We start from the raw sequence: 4,666 nt of genomic DNA on the forward strand, positions 1-4,666 counted from the left end.
GTACCCTGACTGAGCGAGAACTGGAAACAGAGAACTGACAGGGAGACAGGAACATGAGAATAACGAACCGACAAACACACATTGAACAGAGTGTCCTATAAAGGGCTCGCTAACGAGTTGCAGCTGGCATGCTCTGATTGAGCACCAGCTGCAACCACTAACGAGTGACGTACGCACATACAAGCACATGACAAGACGCAGAAAGACCGTCCGGACCCATGAACCGTGACAGATAGTTCATATCTTTTCTCCTGATAGAACTCTTGTGTTCCCTAATTCTTTGTTTAAGTTGACGTGATGTTTTTTCAACATAAGCTAAACCACAAAGACACCGAATCAAATAAACAACATGCGTAGAAACACAGGTAATAACAGAGTTAATTCTATATTTTTTACCGGTTCTTGGATGACAAAAGAAAGACGTTTTTGATGTATTATTGCACTGAGCACAATTACCACAATGATAATTACCATTTGGTATAGGGCTAAGTAATCTCTGAGAAGAATCAGGGGGGTATTCCAGAAAGCAGGTTATGTGACATACCCGGGTATGTTGGAGGATAAGCGATCGGATAACCTCAGCTTTCGGTTCCAAAATCGGAGGTTACTTTCAGTGTATGTAAGTAACCATAGCAACTTGCTCTCTGAAGATAACCTGCTTCAGAGCAGCTTCTGTTCCAGGGTTAGTTTGTTTCAGAGAGGTCACTCAGCATGGCGTGCCCTTTTGATGACGATCCTGTGGATGTAGAAGCACAGATTATACTAGGTTTTTTGCACCGCGAGAGGGTGATAAGGCCATGTATCGATGTATTTTCATATCCGAATGAATATTTGCACGAGCGTTACCATTTTTCAAAAGATTCGTTAATTTTTTTAAAGAATCTTTTGAAACCTTACATATCAAATGTGACGAACCGCGGGTCAGCGCTTACCACAGAACACATTCTGTGCATTGCTCTTCGTTTTTTTGCGACAGGGAGTTTTCTATAAAATGTGGCCAATACAGAGTATGTGGGAAAGGCAACTGTGTGTAGAGCCGTTCGTACAGTATGCCTGGCACTGAAGCGGTTTCTACACACTTTTGTACTGTTCCCTGGCCATAAACCTGTGTGACATATTAGTTACATACCATTACTTGCTCTAAGCATACTGCACACACACACACACAGACTTAATTCTTTAATAACATAACTTTAAATTTCAGGGTTCCCAAATGTGATTTGGGTGCATTGATGGCACCCACATTCCTATTAAAGCTCCTTCGGTCAATGAAGGAGACTATGTTAATGGGAAGTCTGTCCATAGCATCAATGTGCAGGTATCAACTGTTTTTTCACTCCTCAATCTTTCGGTGTTAAAAGCATTAAACTCATCACTTGTCCCCACTAACTAGGTAATATGTGATGCAACCCACATCATCACTAATGTTGAGACCAAGTGGCCAGGGTCTGTGCATGATGCCAGAATTTTTAGGGAGTCATCGTTGTGCCACAAATTCCAACAGGGTACGTTTTGCTCTACACAGTGTTTTTATATTTTTCATTACATTTTTATTTGTACACTTAAATCATTATAGGACACTTCAGTGGTTACTTGCCGGGGGACAGAGGGTACCCTTGTTCGCCTTTTATGATGACGCCCTATCCTCAACCTGAGCCTGGACCACAGACACCGTTCAACCTGGCCCACAGCAGGACACGGCCAAGGTCGAGATGACCATAGGCATCCTGAAGGCAAGGTTTCAGCGTCTGCGTGGGCTGAGGGTCAGTCCAGAGAGGGCATGTGACATCACAGTTGCTTGTGTTGTCCTTCACAACATTGCCACAATAAGAGGAGAGAGCCACCCCCCTGCACTTGATGAAGATAGCCTAGAGGAACCCCAAATGAATGTAGCAGACCAAAGAGATGGCAGAGTGCTAAGAGACATTATTTGTCAAAATCACTTTATTTGAATGGTTTGCAATGAAGCATTGTTTATGTCTTTGCTTTATAAAAATTGAATTTTAGTCATTGCTTTATATACCATTTAACACCAACTAACAGATCAGTGTTCACATACAATTCCCACCTTTAGGCGATGCTCCAGCATTTCTATTTCAAGTTGGGCCTTCTTAAAGGGATAGTTCACCCAAAAATGAAAATGTGATGTTTATCTGCTTACCCCCAGGGCATCCAAGATGTAGGTGACTTTGTTTCTTCAGTAGAACACAAATTATGATTTTTAACTCCAGCTGTTGCAGTCTATCAGTCGTATAATGCATGGCAATGGTAACAAAATCTATGAGAGTAAAAAAAACATGCACAGACAAATCCAAATTAAACCCTGCGGCTCGTGACGACACATTGATGTCCTAAGACACGAAACGATCAGTTTGTGTGAGAAACCGAACAGTATTTATATCATATTTTACCTCTAATACACCACTATGTCCAGCTGTCTTTGTGCGCGCGCACGGCATCCGGTGCGTGAGGTGTGTACGCGGCTATGCCGTAGTTTACGTTAACGGGTGTGTTGATATCCAGCCGAAGAGCAATCAACCATAACTTCAGGCGAGCAGGCTCAGAAGCTGGGAATACGTGGAAAGTCACCACTCCCGAATGAGCTCGCGCGAGAGAAAGTAATCTTTTAGTTTTAAGTCGGTTGAACAATCCGGATAAGCGCAAGTAAGTACCATTTTGATTAGCCGTTGTACCTACAATGACTGTGCACTGTGTAAACAATGAGTGACGTATACGCGCGAGAGATCACTTCCGGCGCTTGCGTAAACTACGTCAGAACGCGTAGCCGCGTACACACCTCACGCACCGGATGCCGTGCGCGCACAAAGACAGCTGGACATAGTGGTGTATTAGAGGTAAAATATTATATAAATACTGTTCAGTTTCTCACACAAGCCGATGGTTTCGTGTCTTAGGACATTAATGTGTCGTCAGGAGCCGCAGGGTTTAATTTGGATTTGTCTGTGCATGTTTTTTTTTACTCTCATAGATTTTGTTACTATTGCCATGCATTATACGACTGACAGACTGCAACGGCTGGAGTTAAAAATTATAATTTGTGTTCTACTGAAGAAACAAAGTCACCTACATCTTGGATGCCCTGGGAGTAAGCAGATAAACATCACATTTTCATGTAAAAGGCCACATTCTGTAAAAGGACAAACACATTTTGTTTAATTCTGTGTAAAATGAGGGGAATGCATTATATGATATGCATCATACCTCTATGGGTGTTCCATCATTTTCTATTTCTGTCACAGCAGACATTGTCTCTTCATCTACATCCTACAGTGAAAATATGAAAGTATACTCTGTCTGTTTAACAGAAACTAAAAAATCCAAACGTACCTAATGGTACCAGACAATAATTACTTACAACTGTGACAGACTGTGTGGTTTCAGGAGGGTCCAATAATACTGTACATCCATCAGTAACTGCAAGACAATCAAAGCAATAAGATTAGCTATATATATATATATATATATATAAAAAACCCACAAAGACATAAAGAGCATGCAAGGGTACTAAAAATAAGATTACAGTAAACAGCATAAGCAGTAAAAAAAAAAAAGCATGCATAATGTACAAGAGAAACAATCATTAAGTGCATTCCAAATGCCTTTAAGTGTCAGCGTAGATAATTTTTTACTTGGGACTTAAAAATTACAATAAATCATAACTGCTACTGTGGTAAACCTACATTTCAGTACATCACTATTGTGGGAGGCACAGTCTGAAGAGGTTCCGTGTTTGATGCCGTCAACCACAGGCCGCCCTTTATTAAGGGACAGAGCCAACTCTTCCACTGGGGTGAGGGGAGGTGGTGGTGGGCCCCCACCAGTTAAGCGTGCCTCTGCCTTCTTTCTATTAGCTACACAGGACAGATAAATACTCTTAAAAAAAGAAGGGAAAAAAACACTGAATACATAGCTCCTGAAACAGGTTATTGAAATATTACCTTTTGGAGAATATTTTTATGTTTCATTTTGACTTGCGACGGATTTCTTCTGGCTCCAGAAGGATTACACCTTATAAAACAAGTAGCCAATATGTTACTAATCAATATACATCATTACTGTAATATTTAGAAATTAATGGCTGGAAAAGTAAATGCTTGTCTAGTTATACAACATATTAAAAAAGATCAATGTTCAATTTTGCATTATAATAAAAGGGGAGAGGGTAGCATATTTAGAAGAAAATGTAAAATATGTATTATATACTAAATATATAACAAAGAAACTCACGCATTTACTCTGTCAGTTATTCACGGTATTTCTCAGTGGATAATTTGATAGAAGTCAGAATGGAGTCAAAAACAACGGGGGGATGTCTTCTTCTTCTTCTTCTTCTTATATTTTTACGGCGGTTGGCATCCAGCGTATTGGTGCATTACCGCCACCTTCTGCTCCGGAGTGTGGATCAGAAAATAGGTTGACAGACTAAATCACCCGTTCTCCCACCTCTATCCCGACACATACATACCTACACATGCACACCTCATCCCAGCCCTGCTTTATAATAACATTAACAACAACAACAATAATAATACTTTACCTTCCTCACTATTCCTTTAACTCTTCATATCCTATAAAAACCCCAGTTACTCTTAAAAAGTTTATAAGAATTCTGGTCTGTGCCCTATGCTCAAAAAGACTGACTGTG

At 40.5% G+C, this 4,666-nt stretch overlaps 1 long non-coding RNA gene and 1 pseudogene across 1 annotated transcript; one reads left to right on the forward strand and one right to left on the reverse strand.

Annotated features, from left to right (window-relative positions):
* Positions 1 to 613: 613 nt before the first annotated feature.
* LOC107570124 (putative nuclease HARBI1) lies at positions 614 to 2,131 on the forward strand (annotated as a pseudogene).
* Positions 2,132 to 3,208: 1,077 nt separating this feature from the next.
* On the reverse strand, positions 3,209 to 4,335 carry LOC107570125 (uncharacterized). Its single transcript, XR_001606992.1, has 5 exons — positions 4,249 to 4,335; positions 3,960 to 4,029; positions 3,702 to 3,872; positions 3,377 to 3,435; positions 3,209 to 3,285 (listed from the first exon to the last, which is right to left on the reverse strand). It is a non-coding gene; the product is annotated as an uncharacterized lncRNA (long non-coding RNA).
* Positions 4,336 to 4,666: the final 331 nt, after the last annotated feature.

The sequence above is a fragment of the Sinocyclocheilus grahami genome, unplaced genomic scaffold, assembly GCF_001515645.1.
Source record: "Sinocyclocheilus grahami isolate Dianchi unplaced genomic scaffold, SAMN03320097.WGS_v1.1 scaffold1418.1, whole genome shotgun sequence".
Taxonomy (NCBI): domain Eukaryota; kingdom Metazoa; phylum Chordata; class Actinopteri; order Cypriniformes; family Cyprinidae; genus Sinocyclocheilus; species Sinocyclocheilus grahami.